At 46.7% G+C, this 20,389-nt stretch overlaps 1 protein-coding gene across 1 annotated transcript in view; it reads right to left on the reverse strand.

Moving 5' to 3' along the window:
- TMEM45B (transmembrane protein 45B) overlaps nucleotides 1–16,255 on the reverse strand; it is a 31,626-nt gene extending 15,371 nt beyond the window's left edge. Inside the window, exon 1 of the mRNA XM_037038223.1 lies at nucleotides 16,122–16,255. The gene's annotated coding sequence lies outside the window, so the exon portion shown is untranslated. The remainder of the gene's footprint in view (nucleotides 1–16,121) is intronic.
- Between the last annotated feature and the right edge of the window lie 4,134 nt (nucleotides 16,256–20,389).

Consider the following 20,389-nt stretch of genomic DNA (forward strand, 5'->3'; position numbering starts at 1 on the left):
CCGCAGCCAAATCTCCTTTTAACTTTTAACACATTTACTCCTTTTTGATATCACATGAGACAGAATGCGGGTCTGAAGGGAGGGTTGAGTATTTTGGAGAGGTAGTAGCTTTAAGTTAAAGCTGGCAACCAAGAAGGCTAGTGGTTTGGTCAGATTTTCATGTCTAAAGAGACCTCTAGGAAAGGACCATAATTTGAGTAAGATATTCGGTGTGCTTTTCCTTGTATTCCTTGTTTTCAACCATTTCCCCTACATACATTCTCTCTGTTTCTCACCTGAGGTAAGTGAAAGGGAAGACAAATTAAAGGTGCTGAAAAAGGAGGTAAGAATAAGGAGGGAGTGGGGAACGAGGAAAGGAGAGTCACAAGAGTAGACAGAGGAGCCCTGGCTGGTGTGGCTCAGTGGGCTGGAACCTCATCCAGAAAACTGAAAGGTCACCGGTTCGATCCCCGTTCAGGGCGCCTATGGGAGGCAACTGATCGATGTTTCCTTCACAGGGCGTTTCTCTCTCACCATTCCCCTCCCTCTGAAATCGATAAATATATCCTCAGGTGAGCATTAAAAAAAGTCTTTAAAGAGAAGTAGGGAGAGGAAATGGTGCAGAGGAGAGGAGAAATCATGGTCGATGCCATTTGTCTGGAGTTAAAGATAAAACTTCGTATGGCACCTTTTGTTTTAATAAAGCCCATATTTTCCCTTACTGTGGATGCGGAGACTAGGAATTGGGAAGGAAGGGATGTATCTAGATGAGTGGGAGAATCAAAAAGAAGCAGCCAGAGAAGTGAATTGTTCTTCTGCCCACGCTTGGCAACCTGCACTCTCCAGCCTCAGAACTGAGGACCCGGCTCTCACAGCAGGGCGAGGGCGAGAGCCCGTTTCTCCCAATCTGCGATGACTGCATCCAAAGTATATGGAACCACCGCAACACCCAGACAACCTGGGCTCTACTGAGTCCCCGTCGTGCCTTTGACTTACGGTTTGTCTCCACCACAGAGAATTATGCAGTCCTTAAGGAGAGTGAGTTGGAGCTGTGCCAGCTGTTCTGGAAGGCTTCTGTGGGGAGCGTTGCTGAGACAAGCAAGATGGGAACCACCTCCAACAACAGGACCCCGTTTTGTGCGGCAGCGATGACGTCCTGCTTTTATATATACCTACGAATGTGGGTATCCATCATACGAACCGGGAGGGAAAGCAATATGAAGAGTACTTGGAGAGCACTTTATGCTGTTCATTAAACCTTCCTGGCTCTGTCGTCTAGGCACGTGGTATGACTGCGCTGTGTGGCCCTGGTGATTGGGTGGGGTCTGGTGAGTTGTGAGCAGGAGTGACTTGTTATTTCTGGGCTGAAACACGTAAATGCCCGCCCCCTCCCGAACACGGCTCCCTGTGTCACGTCATTATCAGTGGTCTGTACGGCGGCCCCTCCTGCAGCCTCCGTCCGGGAGTGCTGCGGCGGAGCAGAGCTGCCAGGGGGTCGGGGAGAGCACAGAGCGTGGGAGGAACGAACAGCGGAGTTGAGGGCTTTTCTGTTCAGCACAACCTAACGTGCTCCGAATGAAACAGAAATAAACTCGGTCAACAAGTACCGGCTGGGACACTTGGGCTTCTGTAGTGGGTTTGTTTTTTTAAATAAAGTATTGAAAAGCCTGATTAAATCCAAAGAAGCACTTAGGTGCCTGAAATGGTGGAAATTGTGCCAAAAATGCACCAAAGAAAATTTTGGCAAATCCTATCTGGAACTGCCCCGAGTGCCTGTTTTTCTACTTGACGTCAGGTCCACACATCTTTTTGTTTGAAATGATGCTCAAGTTCTGGCGCTGCCGCCCTCCCGCCCTGTCCGATGGCACAGCCCGATGAAAATTCAGGCAACTGCTCCGTCACATCGCACGGGGCACCTGCAGGTCCACTGCTCTCCAGCAGTTCTCAGCAGGGTCGCGGAAGTCTTTTGGGTTGTCACAGCTGGGGGGGGGGGAGGTGCAGTCACTGGCACCAGGCAGGTCAAGAGCAGGGCGCCGCCCATCATCACGCACAGAACAGTCTCCACAACGGAGAATTCTGCGGGCCCGGTTCTTTATTTATTTAACTTTTTTTATCCTCACCTGAGGCATTTTTTTCATTGCTTTCAGAAAGCGAGGAAGTGAGAGAGAGAGAGAGAGAGAAACACTAATATGAGAGAGAAATACTGGCTGCCTTCTCCTACGCACCCTGTCTGGGGATCAAACCCACAACCTGGGTACATGACCTGACCAGAATCGAACCCGTAAATGCTCCAACCAACTGAGCCACACGGGTCAGGGCTGCAGCCCCAGACCTTGATAATGCTGAGGCTGTGAGACGCTGTTCTACTCCAGACCTGCTTCCTAGCCTCCTTTTTTCCTGAAGGAATCAGAGACCAGGCTGCCTTCCTTTTCTTGTAATTTATTTGTGTCACTGTTTATCCTCGGAGTGTTCTCCCTTCAAAACTGTGTGTGGAGAGTAAGCCCGCTTCCCTACACTTTTCTTCTTTGTTTTCCATATCCTTTAAAAAATAACAGCCTTATTGAGATATAATTCACATATCATACAAGTTCCGTAAAGTGTAAACTTCAGTGTTTTTGAGAATACTTCCTGAGCTGCGCAGCGTCACTGTAGGTCCACGTCAGAACACTCTCATCGCCCACGACAGACAGAGTGCCCCGGCCCGTTAGACGCTTTCCATTTCCCTAGTCCCCTTCCCACCCCCTCAGAGCCCTGGGCAAACACTAATCTACTTCATAGGTCTCTGGAGTTGCCTGTTTGGGACACTGCATGTAAACTGAATCATACAGTATGTGGTTTGTTGTGACCAGCTTCTTTCCCTCAGGGTGTTGTCAAGGTGTTCCTGTGTCATGGTGTGCACCAGCACCCATTCCTTTTCAGGACTGACTCTTCGTTGCAGGGCTGTACCCTGTTTGTTGGTTTGCTAGGGCTGCCGTAATAAAGCGCCCCAGACTGGGTGGCTTAAAAACAGAAGTATTTTGCCCTGGCTGGTGTAGCTCAGTGGATTGAGCACAGGCCTGCAAACCAGAGGATTACGGTTCGATTCCCAGTCAGGGCACATGCCTGGGTTGCAGGCTGGTTCTCTGCAGGCCAGGCCCCAGCAGAGGACGCACAAAATGCAACCATACATTGATGAAGAAAAAAACACCAAAAAACAGAAGTACTTTCTCACAGTCTGGAGGCCAGAGGTCTGAGCAAGGTGTCAGCAGGTTAGGTTTCTTCTGAGGCCCCTCTCCCTGGCTTTTGATGGTTGGCCTCTCCCTGTGTCTTCACAGTCTTCACATCGCTGTTTTTTTGCCTGCATTTGTGACCTCTTGTCACCAGGACACCCGCCCTGTTGGGTTAGAACCCTCCCTAGTGACTGGCCTCATTGTCACTTAATCACCTCTTTGAAGACTTTGTCTTCAAACAATAGAGTCACATCCGAGACATTGAAGGTTAGGGCTTCAACACACAGTCTCGAGGGGAGGGGAACATAATTCAGCCCGGGACACCAGATCGCGTTTATCCAGTCATCAATTACCTGACATTTTCATACACTTTTATTGATTTGACTACTAAGTCACTCCAAAAGACAACTGGCAGGGGTATCAAAAAAGATACTTTAAAGGTTTCAACAGCCTTACTAAGTATAATTTTTGTTCCCAGGACAGTTTTTCCTAATGTGTGTGAAAGGCACACTTGGGTGGTTTTAAATATTTTCACGGAGTGCGCAGAGTGTTACAATAAAAGGGGGGCTGATTCAGCTTGGGGGAAACAGGAGAGAGATTACAGAGAGACGTGTCACTAATGTGTCACTAATTGCTATCCCTTGAAAAACGAGTCAACATGGGCAGCGTGGGTGGAGCTCCAGGCAGGGCAAACAGTAAGTGCAAAACCTAAGATGCAGTTGCAGCCAGTCATGCATGTGGCCAGAGCTGAGCTGGATAATGGCGCTTAGTCCCTGTGCCCTGACATTCCCAGCTTCTTTCCCAAGACGTCATTCTCCCCTGGGCAGACTGCATCAAACCCTGAGGCTGTCTTAAATTGGGAATGAGCAAAACAGCACGCTTAAAACTCGAATCAACCAGACACGGTAGTCCCACCTGCTGGAGAGGGGATTAAACCAACGCACAGATGGGTCCAGGGAAGGTGGATTTAATTGGAAAAGATAAAGTGAAGTTTTACATTAGTTCGGTGCACTCTGCTTCTTAGATTCCCTAAGGGAGACTGGGTTCCTGAAATTTCCTTTGGAGGGAGGTATAATCACTAACAGAGAGAGCGTGACCTAGGGAGTGGCAAACCCCTGCTCCGATCTGGTTTGGCCACTGCTACTGGTAAGGCCTTCCACAAGTTCCCTAACTGCTCTGAATCTCAGCACCCCGCCCAAAACAGGGACAGTCACAGCTGCCTCACAGGGATCTGGTGAGAATCAGCCAAACATGCCTGCGGCTGTCTAGGATGAGTGTTTTAATAAACCCTGGTTTCCTCTCTTTGGTGCTCGTATACCTAGACCCACAGTTCACAGGAGAGAAACCCGGGCTCCTTCCTTAGAAGTGTGCACGTTGGACGGAGGCTGCTATCCTTTGCTTTTAGTAGCTGCCCTCCCCCCCAAAAGCAAGGGGATCACTGTTAAACCTTTACCTTCCTGGACAGTGGGATGTGTGTTTGGTCAGTAGGGAAGGAGGTTATGGGGAGAATGTGGCATCTTATTTTACTGGCTGAATCCGCCCTTGCCAGCAGAAATGCTCAGATGGTTTCTGGCCTGCGTTGACTTTGGAATGCACCCAGCCCTGCCTGACTAGGCTTTCTGTGACTCTGCAAACAGCGAGGGACATCCCTCCACTTCTTCCCCGAGCTGCCTAGTAGCAGAATGCAGAGGACGCACCAGGAACCCTGGTGGAAGTCCTCCATTGGCCACAGGCTGGTGTGACTGCAGCTTAGTCCTGAACTCCTGGCAAGGTGTACCCCTGCTCTACAGGCCTGCAGTATTAACTCCAGTCCAGAGCTGTCTTCAGGACTTGTCAGCTGCTACTGTCAGTGACATTTTCTCTGTAGGCGTAAGACCAGAATAATAGTCTCAACCTTGTTCTGGCACAAGTTCGTGATGCTACTGAACAAAATCGCCACAAATAGAACTCATTTACCTCCTCAGTTTGGTTCCTCAGCAGAAAAAGGTCCCATTCCTGCTTTCTTTCTTTTTTTTTTTCATGTGAGCATATTAAATACATGACTCTATGCTGGGTGCTGAGGAAATAATATAACAAAGAAGGAACAGTCCCTACACTCACCGAGTTTATAACCTAGTAGGAGCTATGTGCTTGTGAAACATTGCATGTCGTGGCCTATACTGATGGCAATCCTTGTGCATGTGGAAAAGTGAATATTTCTCACCAGCGAATCTGAGGGGGCTTCACAGAGGGGCCTGGCATTTGATCTGGGCCTTTCCGGTAGCTTCTTTCATGCTGTCATGAAAATTAGGCCCTCTTACTGGAAACTTGAATTAAAGACTGAAGATAAAAGTCCTGGCTGGTGTGGCTCAGTGGACTGAGTGCTGGCCCGAGAACCAAAGAGTTGCCAGTTCGATTCCCAGGACACATGCCTGGGTTGTGGGCCAGGTCCCCAGTAGGAGGTGCACCAGAGGCAACCACTCATTGATGTTTCTCTCCCTCTCTTTCTCCTTCCCTCCCCCTCTCTCTAAAAATAAATAAATAGAATATTTTAAAAAGAGATTGAAGAAAAAAAATCTTGTCTAAATATAATTAGTTCTCAATAACTAGTAAAGAACACTGGCCTCTGAGTTCGAAGACCTGGGTTCTAGTCCAAGTTCTGCTATGAACTCGCTCTGTGACCTTGAGCAAGATACGTGACCTCACAGATCATAATTTCTTTGTTGAATGGGTCGTTGGGAAAACGTAATCTCCAGGGCATTTCCTAGTTCTAAAATACCTTTCTTTCTTTGCTCCTATCACATTACAAAATGAAATGAAAAATGAAAAGAACTTGGAGTAGGTTCGGGCACAGGGCGGGGGAACGAAATGCAGTGCACGGAATCAGCAGCAAAGCAGCAGTTCCCAGGTACCACTTGGGCACAGGGTGGGCAAAAGGGGCGTCGTTGGACTTGACGGGTCAGCTGACTTTTCAGGCAACAAGGGGAAAAGGTTTAATATGCATTTCCTTCTTTCTCTCCTCTTAGCGAGCTTGTTCAGTACTTGAATCAGCAAACAAGACAGATGCTGGGCCTTCCGCTTCACTCATCAGTGCCTGTCACATGCAAGCTGTCCCATCCATTTCCCATAGACCAGTTTTTGAGAACTCATCACTCCCTTAACCCGAGTTCACTCATCTCTGGGCGAAGCTTTCCTCCCACTCATTAACATAATTGAAACTGTAAGGCATCACTCACCTCAATTTCCTCTTCCTCACCTACAAATTCATACGTATCCACACCCATTCTTCTCTTCAGAGTCACCGTTCCTCTTACAGGCCAATCCTTCCTTCAGCTGGGCCTTTGGTTGCATCCACTGCGCCGGTGCCCTCTGGGCCCCACTTCCATCCATCCTGAATGTCTCCCACCTTTATTGCCTCTTCCCGTCAACTACAACTAAGCCTCAGATTTTGTCACACAAAACGAAAGAAACAAAAATTGACGTTGACCCTGGATCTCCTAAGAGCCACCATGCATCTCTCTTCCTGTGTACTATTTCAAATATAAAATAATATAACTAATGTACATCAAAGGTATAAAGAATAATTTAACAACTGTGTCCCAAAAGGGACCCAGCTTAAGACACAGAACCCTACTAACATCTTGGGAGCTTCCTGTTGACCCTCTTTGATGGCCACCCCCCAAACTTCCCCCTAAGAAGTAACCATCGTCCTGAACTGTGTTCACTGTGTGTTCAGCATCCACTTGGTTCTGTGTTACTCTACATTGCATCTGTTTACTACATCCGTTTACTACATCTCTTTACTACATCTGTGATCTCCAAGCAGCATAACTTTGCAAATTTTGAAACTTTGCATATTTACTCAAACCATGTGGATCTTTGTTTTACCATCTCTCCTAGTCAAGAGTCAAGAAACATCAAAGGTTTATTTATAGATAATGAAAAACAATCTCTCATATTAGAAGCTATTTGAAATGTCATGAAATTTTGAACTCAATTACCATTAAGTGAAGTTTACTTTGGATAGAAAGGAATTTTGGTGATTTTGTGTAATACAACAAAATATTATCAAAGTCAGTTGAGTTTCTTGAAAAAACCTAGAAAGACGATTTCTGTTTTTGTTCAGTCCTCCCTCTCCACTGCCGTACTGAGTTGGCCTGGGTTCTAGTCCAGGTTCTGCTATGAACTTATATTTGTAGATGTCAACAAAAGCCTGCCATATTGTCCCATCCAGTGGGCATCTTTAAAATCTTATCTCAGTAGGCCTCACGTTGCTCATGCTCTTGCCTCCACCTAGTCTGTTCTTGTCAATTTTCTCCCCCTGGCTCGCCTTTACTCGGAAGCCCTCGGGGAACTGCGGGATGGGCCAGGAGCCCCACCTCTGTGCTGCCACAGTGCTTTATATATAGCCTGATTTTATCACTTACCTTGTCATATTACAATTACACATTTGCATGTCTTACTCACTAGATCTTTGGCTCCTCAAAAGTAGACCTTATCTGCTTCATCTCAAACTTCCTATGGCTTAGCTTGTCCTATAATAATAGTTCTTCATCTGACATGACCTGATGCGGCTCAGCCTTAATCCTGAATCATGAGGAAACTGTCTCCTAAATCCAGTCATTAATAAGGCTGTTGCTACCATTGCTTTTTCATATACTTTTTAGAGCTACACGAGTCTTTGAAAGATTGTCTAGCACTATGCTCTTAGACTGGTGTATGGGTAGGCAAAGGAATATCTGAAATCACAAGACCAATATAGAATAGCATCCTAGAGTATCAATCTCAGCTAAAGATTTTGGGGAAAACGACTTTCATATTAAAACAGACCGAGATGTATTTGGGGGCAGCATACATTTTGAAGCCTTGAGAGAGTCCTCAGCTTCCTCCAGGCTGTTCTCCTCCAAGCTTCCACGTCATGGGAGCATGTGAGAAACACTAATCGACAGATCGTTGCTTTGCATTGTAGTTTAATTGTTGTCTAGAGCCTTCCACATAAAAATAAACAGGTCCAGTGAGACCAAAGCATAGAAACAGTCTCAAAAACAGCCAGAAGAGAGTGATTTTTCATCCTGGGCTTGGATTGGGTGTGAAGAGGTGTCTGCCGGATAGGCAGGGCAGGTCTGAAATTAGTGCATCACTGTACTTTGTACACACTGCTCCAGATGTGGGATAAAGGCAGGGGAGAGGAGGCAGGCAAACAATGTCAGATAGAGCAAGGAGAAGGCTTGGATCAAAGTAGGGGCCAGATCAAAGTGAGGAGAAGGCAGTGAAGGGCAGTAGAGAGAGGTGAGGTGTGCAACACGAGGAAAGAAAAGATTCTGGATAGAACTGCAGTTAAAGATGGGACTAGATGCAGGGTGTCTGGTGAAGACCTAAGACATTATTACATCTTTAACAGAATGATATGGGGAGATTTCACTGCTGGCAATTGTACCTGGAGACCTGGTAGTTTGAGAACTTCCTAGTGTGTTTTCTTACAGCTGCTGCTTTGAGAATGAGGTCACCTCATCCCAGAGGAAGTGACATTAAAAGATGGAGAAGAGCCCTGACTGGTGTGGCTCAGTGGGTTGGGCGTTGCTCCAAGGGCCCTAAGGTCGCCGGTTCAATTCCCATCTGGGGCAAATCGATGTTTCACTCCCTCTCTTTATTCCTCCCTTCTCCTCTCTCTAAAAATAAATCAATAAATCTCTAAAAAAAGATAGAGAAGAAACAGAAGAAACAGCAAGGGGACAAGTAGGAATGGCTAGTTTAAAATGGGTAAAGGAGTCTATGTAATTCAAGAAACATTTAACCAGTTTTTATTATGTATCAGACATTGTTCTTAGACGGAGAATCTAGGTGATGGAGGAACAGAGATAACAAGACTGAACCCCAGCCTTCAAGGAGTTTGCAACTCTTCTTAGAAGGTGCCTGAGAAGGAAAAGCCAACAACAGAAAACCCAGTATCTAGTGCGCAGGCTCTTTGATTATGAGGTCTTCGAGAGCTACCCCGGGAATCGTTCCTGTAACTCGTATCACCCGGCGTAGTCATGTGATCTAGGTAACACCCGGCGTAGTCATGTGATCTAGAACTCTCCCAGCAAAAAGGGGTGAGGCAGCCCCATGACTTGATGGTCACAAGTCAGGGTGCATGAGGGGAAAATGATATGGATTTGAGAGTGAACTTTAAGGACAGAAATTCCCTTCCAGAGTCTTTTATTTTTATTTCTGCTGATTCCAGAGAGAGGGGGAGAGAGGGAGAAGGAGAGGGAGAGAAACATCACTCATTTGCCTCTCGCAGGCACCCAGACTGGGGACTGAACCTGGGCATGTGCCCTGACTGGGACTCAAACCAGCAACCTTTGACAACTGGATGACATCCAACCAACTGAGCCATACTGGTCAGGGCTCTCTCTCTGTCTGTCTGTCTGTCTGTCTGTCTGTCTTTAACAGAAAGGAACTCAGTCTTCATGGAAGCCTTGTGATGGCCTCCATGCCACAGACAGAAAAAAAGACACACAAAGGGGCGCAGAGGCACAAGGCGCTTGCAAGTGGGCAGAATGGAGAACAAAATTCTGACTTTGAACCCGAGACTGCCACTTACCTGCCTTAAAACAAGAACCTCTACTAGTAAACAAATTATGTACTAAATAAATCTAAGTTATTAGTGGCCTTTTCTCAAACAGGAATAAATGGCTAGGAATAGGAACTTTCTAAGGAGAAACTGGTCATACCGGAAAGCTGCTGGAGACATAATGGTAAGCCACCAAAACCCTTGCTCTGCGTAGGCAACTTGCAATGGAGCTCGAAACTCTACAAAAAGCCGCCTAGCACACCATTCTTTTTTTAAAAAAAACATGCCATTCTTAAACATGGACATTTGAATAAAGCTCTCAACATGAAAGACAGAAAAAAAATAACAGAAAAAGAGAAGTTGAAAATTAACACGTTGTAGACTGCTGAATCAGACACAAAATATAGAAAAATATGGACTTAATAGTCTCAGAGAACTATGAGAAGGCACTGCATCCATGATATAAACACAGTATGCTATAAGATGAAACATTTGCAAAGCTCCTGCCCAAATAAAAGCTCTTGTGAATTAAATACGTAATGCTAAAAATGTAAGCATTTAATAGAAGGGGTGGAAGATTTATTAGAACTAAAAGACAAGAGTCTTTTTTTAATGGTGCAGAAAAAATAAGAAGCAGGACGGATCTAAGAGATCCAACTTCTGACTAGTTAACCCAAGTTTCAGAAGAACAGGACAGAGAAGATGACCTAACAGAGGAAAACCGCCCAGGGCTGCAGAACGTGAGTTGTAAATGGAAAAGGACCTTAAAGGACCTGGAACAATGACTGAAAACCTCTGTCACCGACTCACAACATCACGAAATATCAGAACCGGAGGAATGAAGAAAACCCTACAAGCTGCCGGAGAGGAAAACCAAATCCACGGCATCAGAACTGAGAAGGGCATCGGCGTCTCAACAGCACTCTGGGAAGGCAGAAGAAAATGAAACAGTGCTTTCAAAAGTCTCAGAGGAAGTTATCTCCAGGTAATAATCTCTAGCCAGCCACACCATCAGGTCTGAATTTTACATAATTTTGGGAGTGCTCTTTAAGGAAAAAAACCCATAAACTTACAAATACAAAATTGGGTGTGAAAGTGAATATTTACTCAGATTGGGAGAAGAGATCACAGTAGTTGGAGCCATGCAGGTTCAGGACTCTTTCTTTTAAAATCCCTTTAGAAAATTTATCCTAAATGTTTCTCGGAGGCAGCCTGGCTTTCCCTCGCCACCCCACAGCTCACAACAGTTTCAGCCCACACAGGAGCCCGCAGTGCTGTGGGTTCTAGGACAAACCTGCCTCTGCCTCCACGTGCCTTTTCTCAGGAAGCTGTGCTCAGCAAAACCAAGGAATGAGAAGGCATAGAACCCCACACAGGAATTCAGTGCATTTCACAGGGTGGTCGCAAGGGGGCTCGGGGCATCTCAAGGGACTCGCAGAACGATAACTAGTCCTAGAGAATGGGGGCCGATCAGGGATGTTTCAAAGAGAGAAAGAAATCAAACTGGCTCTTCCAGTTTTAACTCTACCGAGAGGAGTTTTACCATGCTGACAAAGTTTGAACAAGAGCTAGTAATGAGTACTCAAAAATCTAAGCAACTGAAGAAGATGAAGCAATCAATCACTAATGTCACGGCTCAGAAGAAGGTAGTACGTGAAAGGAAGTGTAAAAATCATGGCTTATCATATGGCACAGTTGTGAATAATATTTGCCAAGTCAAAATAATGTAAACAGCAAATAAACATTGCTATATCAAAAAATAGAATATAACCATATTGGGACCTTGCAAGAAATGGAAGTGAATATGAGATAGAATAATAGGGTATAAAGAAGAGAAATCCTCAGCCTCCAAGGTAAGAAGTTAACAGATATTTCCTAGAGCTGAAAAAAGAAAAAGAAATAGCCGGTATCACGTTGTTTGGAAATATGGTGGAAAATAGAACATAGCCCAAAGCATTACACGTAGTTGCCTCTAGGGGGCAGCTCAGTATAGACTCCATAAAGACTTGAGGACTTAACCACTTCTAAAACGGTGTGTTTGTTAATACTGACCAAAAGAGAAAATGTAAGAAGTAATACCACAAGAAGAGTGATGCAGAAAGTTGTTGGAAATAAAATGAGGAGCCCCTGCTAAAGGACCCCTAAGTCAGTGTTTTTGAAAATTGGGCTCCTGCGATCACTTGTATTTCAATCACCTGGAGCGCTAGTTTATTCCGGACCTAAAGAGTCAGCATTTCTTGGGGGTGGGATTCAGAGTCTATAATTCAAAGACGTTCTAGACCCACTGCATATCATACTTTTCAGTAAACCAAAAAACAGAATAAATAAATAAACAACCCAAAGACCTATGCAGAGACATAAAGTCAATGACTATGAAACGGACCAGGGCAGACTCTGCTAGATGCCCACCCAATCAATATCCACTCACCCTTCTTCCTTATTAACAGAGTCCCGCCCCCCTCTGTTGGGCTGGCAACGCGTCTGACAAAACAGTCAACTTTCGCAGGCTCCTTTACGGTTAGGAGTGGCTATGTGGCGCAGTTCTTCCGTGACTGAGATGTAAGAAGTCGACTGGGTGGGGCATTCAGGAAGTATCGTATTATTATTATAAAAAAGGACAGAGTCAGCCGGGACGTGCCTCCTGAGAAAGGCAGGAGAGGCGCCTGCCTCCCTGTGAGGGCGAAAGTGGTGTGGGGAGGGCGGGGGTGCAGGAGACGGAGGCAGCCGTCCCAGCCCTGGACTCCTCAGCTCCAGACATCTTGTTACTTCAGAAAAACAAACTTCTTACTAAAGTCGCTGGGGCAAGGTTGTCTGTTACTGTGGCTGAATGGAATCATGACATCTCACACTTGTTTGAATGTTTATTTCATAGATTTATCTTTTGAGGAATTTAATGTGCAAAGAATTCCAAACAATAACATGCAACGCCTAGAATTAATAATAGTTAATATTTCTTCATATTGGTTTTTAGATTTAAATTTTTTATTTATTTATGTTTTTAGAGAGGGGGGGAAGGTAGGGAGAAAGAGAGGCAGAGAAATGTCGATATGTAAGAGAAACAATGAACGGTTGCCTCTCGCTGCCCCCAAGCAGGAACCTGGCCCACAGCCCAGGAATGTGCCCTGACCAAGAATCAAACTGGTGACCTTCTGATTCTCCACAGGCCAGTGCCCAAGCCATGGAGCCACACCAGCTAGGGCTGTTTCTAGATTTTTTCATTGAACGAGGTCATTATCATCTATTTATGAATACTCCAGATAGGACCAAAATCACCTTTTCTCAACACCTATATTCCTATTATTCTTCGGACCCCAGAAGCAACTATTGGACAGACATTGAGCACATTTCACCGAGTGGCTACTCCAGGCACCGTGCTGGGCGTAATGCAATGAGTCAGATGAACCAGGAGCTTTCCCCTGTGGGACGTGGAGCACAGTAAGAATAGAAGGGTCTACAGACATTTGAGTGCTGCATTCGGGGGGGCTGTGGTCTGCTGTCACAGACCCCCAAAGCAGTAGAGTCGGTCAAACTAAACTGGTTGGTTTATGTGCCTAGGAAATCCTCAAGGGACCACGCGCCAGAGCGAGCCTCAGCCTGAACGCCAGGAGAGCTAGGTTTTAGCTGTACTTCTTCAGCAAAGCAGATTTGGGGGAAGCAACATCAGGTACTTTCTGAATTTTCCCTGAATCCACTTTTCTTCTTTGGAAAACAAGAAGACTGGACTTGGTAATCTTTTTTTAAGAAATATTTTTATTTATTTATTTTTAGAGAGAGGGGAAGGGAAGGAGAAAGCGTGGGAGAGAAACATCAATGTGTAGTTGCCTCTCATGTGTCCCCCATTGGGGACCTGTCCTGCAACCCAGGCATGTGCCCCAACCAGGAACGGAACTGGTGACCCTTTGCTTTACAGGCCTGCGCTCAGTCCACTGAGTCACACCAGCCAGGGCTGGGCTTGGTAATCTTCAAGGCTATCCTCAGCTCTACAATAATTCTGTGACTACATTGAACAATGGTGGGTGTGAAATACACTAAACAATCACAACTCCTCATCCCCACCCCCAATTAAACAAACAAACAAACAAACAAACAAAACCAGCCTGGAGGGGGCTCTGGTATAATGGAAGAAGTTCTGCTTCAAGTCCTGGCTATCACTTAACAGATGCATATGCCCGGGCCAGGTACTCAATACCTCTAAGATTCAGTTTCCTTATTCATGAGCTTGGCTATTACTCTTCCTTCTGAGTGAGGCTGTGGAAATCACCTGTACTCTGTAAAGCCCCCTTCCAATTTGATACCAATGAGATACCGAAAATGCTTGTAATTTCTAAATCCTGCAAAGGAAATATGTGAGTGCACTTTGATACGTTCAGTTTAATTCTTCATCACATAAAGCTGACAGATCTTTTGAGTTTCCTTCCCCCTTGTGGCCCGTTTTATTTTTACACAAGAGAACGGACAAGAGAAACAGAAACAGCTAAAACTCAAATCATCCCTGTTTGTTTCTAGTCCCAGGAAAGGTTTGGTGGGCAGTTGAAAGGGAACTTGAGTTCAAATAAGTGTGGGGATAGCAGCACTTACATTCACTACTGCACAGTCTTGTGAATAACCCAGGTTTTGTTTTATGACCTGTCTGCAGAAAAAAGTCTCAAAATGGACTGTGTCTACACAGTCATTAGTCGATGACACACAATCATAAAAAGTTTTGCAACAGCAGGAACCTTGGCCCTGGGTGTGGCTCTACAGATGGCAAAACTGCCCCTCTCCCAGGGGCAGTTTTTTTTCCCAGCAGGTGCATTTATGGAGAAGAGATCGACCTTCGATTACAGCCAACCTAGCTAACACCCCTACTTCGACCAACTAAGCACAGCAGCCAAGGTGAACTTGAAGGTGGTGGGGAGAAAAGAAAGACGTCTTTCTTCCTCTTTACCGATCTTCTCTCCAACCCTTAAGACACTGTGAGTATCTCCGAGTCCTATTGGCTGAGATTCAGGAAGAGACACAACCAAGGACGTTTTGGGGAAAAGGCCAAGTGGAGTAACTTTTGCTAAAGAGGATATTCAGTGGCATCAGCTACTCTGCCAGATGGGTGAGGGAGGAACCCGCAGAATATAAGGAAAAATGTATCTGAGAGAGAAGTAACCGGTGGTACTGTTTCCACCTCCCATGGAAGAAGTGAGAGGAAATCAAAGCTCCTTAAAAAAGGAAATTGCACACCTGGCTCCCAAAATACCGGAACAAATAACACGTGACCAGAAATCACTCCTCACTGATACCTCAGGCACTACCCCCTGTGAAACCCCAGGGCCGACTTCGATAAGGCCGTCCTATCAACTCCATATCTGTTCCAGAAACACCAGGCACAGAGGGCAAGCGCGTCATTGTTAAGTCACAAAGGCTCGGCCACAGAGAACTCAGAGGGAGGCGCGCTGGCCTGTATTCACAGTGCAGCACGATCCTGCCGCCCCCCCCCCGCCCCCCCCTACGGCGTTGCACATCTGTTTCTTACGAGCACTAAGCCATACCACCCACTGAAAATGGATGTAAAAATACAGGTAAATTTCTTAAGCCACTTGGCCAGTCAGGCAGAGTGTAGGGTGGGGCAGGGGACAAAGGATCAGGGGAGAGGAGGGCAGTCAGTGGTGGAAACGGAGGGACAGAGTGGGAGGGAATGTGAAGGAAATGGTCATTCTGTGGCTTTGAGAAGAGATGCCCGGCTAAATTTAAAACTGATCTCTTCCATAAAGACACAGGGTTCCTTCACTGAAACACACATGTTTCCTACAACTACCGCTGGGTCACATCCCCTCCAGACCCAGGCAGGGTCACCTGACCTTACTCTTAGGTCCCACGCACACCTCTCCAACCGCCGCTAATCTCACCTCCGCTCTCCTGGGGTCCGCACCCACCAGCCTATTAGCGGAAGCGGAATAGGGAGCTCGGGAGACCATCAATCCATCACCTTAGTAGGTTCCAGGCTTCCTGGCCGCAGGACGGTGACTTTGTGGATGGGAGCTAACAAGGACAGGCAGCGGAGGTGTTAGGACCACTGTCCCGCGCGGCCCACCGACAGCAGCTTTGGGCCGCCGGGCGGGACACAGCTATGGCCGCCCCGGGGTTCTCTGCTCCTCGGGGTTGGACGGACGGCATGGGCTTCACACTTCTAAACTCCTCTCACGCGGCAGCACGGGCAGGCCGACCAGCCCGGGATGCAACACATTCATTCCAGGGCCTCGGGCAATCCGAAAGAAGAGGTTCGAGGCGGGAGCTTCCCCAGCGGGGAGCCTTCCAGCTCTTCCCGCCTGTGCCTGGTCTGAGCCTCCCACCCTCGCATCTTGGCCCCCTCCGCGTCCTTGCTCCTCCCCACCGCCCGAGCCCCCTGCCCATTGCGCGCATCTCACCTGTGCTGAGCGCCTCCAAGCAATCCGCTGGCTGCGCGTCCTGTGGGCTGGCGCCGAGGAGCAGGTGCGAGCGCCCCACCCTCCTGGGCCAGGCCACTAGCCCGCCCTCCCCTCCCCTTCGCGGTTGCTGTGCCTTCCTTCTCAAAGCCTTCACTCTTCTCCACGCTCCTGCCCTCCAGCTGACGTGTTCCCTGGCCACTCCTTAAGGTGTGCGCTCCAGCAAGGCACTCTGGGCAGACTGCGACCAATAGTGACCTCTTAAAATGCGGAGCAATTACCGAGCCTGGGAGGCGTGGCAAGGACTCGGGGCAGAGGCTGTCCTAAGGAAGATTGATTGTGTCACATCCTGGACCAGAACCCAGTGTTGTAGTTTTAGCTTGGTGCCACATGGGTTTGCTGGTTCGTTCGTTCGTTCGTTCGTTCATGCATGCATGCATTCATTCCACACCTCTGCCACAGCTCCGAAGGCAGGCACAGTTCTAGGTGCGGGAAAGAGCTGCGAAGGACGGGAAGTCCCTGCCTGAAAGGAGCTGCTTCCTGCTAAGAAATGCAGGAATTTCTTCATAGCATCATGTGGTCTCAACGCTCTCATCTGTAAATTAAGGGTTGGCCTAGCTGAATCGCTTCCCACCCTGTAGCTCACAACCCCCTGTGGAAGTGGAAGAACGAGCTCGAGAGCTAAGGCTGCAGTGCGGACCCGCTGATCAGAATCTGGGAGGAGCGGGCAGACGTGCTTCTTATCGGCTCCTTAGTGAACACAGGAGGTCAGGGTTGAGAACCTCCTTCCAGTTCTCCGAGATGCCTTCCCACTTATCTGTCGTTGAGGGCGCTGGACACCAAGAGAGCCTTCGTGGAAGAGACGCTGTACGTAGGTTTTTAAAAAAGGCCTAGGATATGCATTAGCAGGGTGAGAGGGAGGGGATTCCAAGTCCAGCTTAGTTAGATCGAATAGCTTTTCTTCCCCACAAAGTCAAAGGAAGGGGTTTGGGAGGATAAGGCATAAACTCTAGCAAATCTCCTCTATAAAAGAGTGAATGAAGCCTGGCGGAAGGAGATAACGGTAGAGAGGCACCGATACCAGTTGAAAAGCTAATGGAGCCACACCTTTGAGATGGAAGATGTGTCAGAGCCAGAGCCCAGAGCGCCTCTCCAAATTCCCATCACCTTGGGAACTCATTTGCCCACCAGCCCGCATCCTGGCACTTGCTCACACCCATTGGTCTTTTTTAATTTTTTTAATACATTTTATTGATTATACCATTACAGTTGTTCTATTCCCCCCCTTCATTCCCCTCCACCCGCACACTCCCTCCCCCACCATTCTTCCTCCCCTTAGTTTATAACCACGTGTCTCAAGTTCTTTAGATTCTATATTTCCCCTACTATTCTTGCCCTCCCCCTATCTATTTTCTACCTACTGTCTCTGCTATTTTCTGTGCCTTCTCCCCCCTTCTCCTCCTCCCACTCCCCTGTTGCTAACCCTCCATGTGTTCTTCATTTCTATGGTTCCACTCTTGATCTAGCTATCCTCTTAGTTTGCTTTTGTTCTTGGTGTGGTTGTTAATAACTGTGAGTTTGCTGTCCTTTCACTGTTAACATTTTTCATCTTCTTTTTCTTATATAAGTCCCTTTAGCATTTCATATAATAAGGGCTTGGTGATGATGAACTCCTTGAACTTGCCCTTATCTGAGAAGCACTTTATCTGTCCTTCCATTCTAAATGAAAGCTTTGCTGGATAAAGCAATCTTGGCTGTAGGTCTTTGGATTTCATGACTTGGAATACTTCTTTCCAGCCCCTTCTTGCCTGTAAGGTCTCTTTTGAGAAATCCGCTGACAGTCTGATGGGTACTCCTTTGTAGGTGACTGTCCCCTTATCCCTTGCTGCTTCTAGGATTCTCTCCTTCATTTTAGTCTTGGCTAATGTAATTATGATGTGCCTTGGTGTGTTCCTTCTTGGGTCCAACTTCTTTGGGACTCTCTGAGCTTCCTGGATTTCCTGGAAGTCTATTTCCTTTGCCAGACTGGGGAAGTTCTCCTTTATTATTTGTTCAAATAAGTTTTCCACTCGTGGCTGTTTCTTTCCCCCTTCTGGTACCCCTATAATCCGGATGTTGGAACGTTTAAAGATGTCCTGGAGGTTCCTAAGCCTCTCCTCATTTTTTTGAATTCTCATTTCTTCATTCCTTTCTGGTGGGATGTTTTGTTCTTCCTTCTGGTCCATTCCATTGATTTGAGTCCCAGTTTCCTTTCCATCACTATTGGTTTCCTGGACATCTCCCTTCATTTCAATTAGTTTAGCCTTCATATGTTCCTCTAATTTATGACTATAATCAACCAGTTCTGTGAGCATCCTGATAAACAGTGTCTTGAACTGTACTTCTAAGAGGATGGCAATCTCTCGGTTGCTGAGAGTTATAGGCTCTGGGACTTTGAGTTCTTCTTGCACCATCTTTTGGACTATTCGTGCCTGTTACATATGAGGAGCGGAGCCCTAGGTGTTCACCAGAGCAGGGCAACTCAGTCGCTGGGTTGTGACGCTGTATGTGGGGGCGGGGTCAAAGAGGAGCAATGGCATCCCGTCTGCTGGGGCCCCCACAGGTGCCGCAGCTGCCACCGTCACCGGGGCCTGCGCGTTTCATCCCACTGCACCCGAGTGTGCCACCGGCCATCAGCCCTCGCCCCCTGGGGCCTGCATGGTCCGTCTCACTGTGCGTGAATGTGCGACCTCAGTCAGTCTGCCCCACACCCTGACTGGGTCCGGGCTACCTGTGCGCCTAGGTCGGGGGATCTTTCTTGCCCAACCCAGCTCCGCTACTGGCTCCGCCCCTCTTACCATCCCAGTTGAACGGGTCGTTGTTGTTGGACTTCCGTATAATTCAATTTTCTATTCTTTTGCTGTGTCTTTGTTCTCCAAACCTTTGTTGTATTCAAACTTGGTTGTGGGAGAAGGCACAGTGTTTCCACCTATGCCTCCATCTTGGCGGAAGTCCCATCAGTCTTTAAATGGACAAGAAGGTGGAGTCCCAGATGCCTGGGAAATCCTGTTCCTTGTTGCAAGATTGCTGCTATAGTCAGGCTTTCCCTTTAATAAGGTTTTCTTTTCCAATAAAGCGATGATGACGAAACAAATGTGTGACCTCTTGGTTGTAGTTCCTGATGGGTAGAGATGCTTCTTAACATTGAAACTTGGAATGGAGAAAACGTTCTCTGCCTCAAATTACAAGATCCAAGTGCCAGAACAAACTAGTTCTTACAAAATAAGTTTCACTGTATTTAACCTGACCTGTAAAAACAATGTAAATCAGATAGCTTAAACCAGTTAACAAAAGATAAATCACTAATATATCAACAACTATAGGTTAATACAATAAGAACAGTTAACAATTATTGTAAAGCTATTTTAATATAACAGATTTGCATCTAAAAACAGATCTAATTATATGTGGGCCTTAATAAACACAAGAACTGCATTTTATTTTATTTTTAGTTTTAATTTTTTTAAAGGTACAGCTTTTAAAGATTTTATTTATTTAATTTTAGAGAGAGGGGATAAGAGGGAGAAAGAGAGAGAGAAACATAGATATGTGAGAGATACATCGATTGGTTGCTTCTTGCACACCCCCAACTGGGGGTCTGGCCCACAGCCCAGGCACATGCCCCGACTAGGGATCGAACCAGCAACCTTTCAGTTTGTAGGCCAACACTCAGTCCAGTGAGCCACAGCAGCCAGGGCAAGGATGGTGTTTTAATCAAATGGAAAATGGTTTGTTTTACAAACATTGCTGACATGGTTGACTATTCTTTTGGAAGATCTTATCACAGAGCTGCTCATTATCCAATCTCCTTTGGCCATCCTGGTACTAACTGGGCACATGGCTGCCCAGAATGGCTGTGATTTCCCAGTTGCCCTTCTGGCTGGGCTGGGTTGTGCGACTCAGTTCAGGACAACAGGCTATGAGTAGAAGTGGTAGGTAGAGTCCTGAAAGGCAGTGGGTGTGCCCATCTTCTCACTTCTCTCCTGCTGTGGAGTGGAATGTGGACGTGGCGGTGAGCCATCGTGGGCCATGAAAATGGACGGTGAAATAAGAGAATAAAAAGAGGCTGGATTCTTGCATTGTCTCATGCAGTCATTTCCTCACCAGTCCTGGAAGGCCCATAAAATTATATCCTGTGTAAGTCACAGCTACTTGAGATTTTTGTTATTTGCAGCCAAATCTATAATCTAAATATTGAAGGACATGTACCCTTCTGTTTTATATCATGAAGC

Source organism: Sturnira hondurensis, unplaced genomic scaffold (genome assembly GCF_014824575.4).
Source record: "Sturnira hondurensis isolate 20B ecotype Veracruz unplaced genomic scaffold, ASM1482457v3 Scaffold0024152, whole genome shotgun sequence".
In the NCBI taxonomy this organism is placed as follows: domain Eukaryota; kingdom Metazoa; phylum Chordata; class Mammalia; order Chiroptera; family Phyllostomidae; genus Sturnira; species Sturnira hondurensis.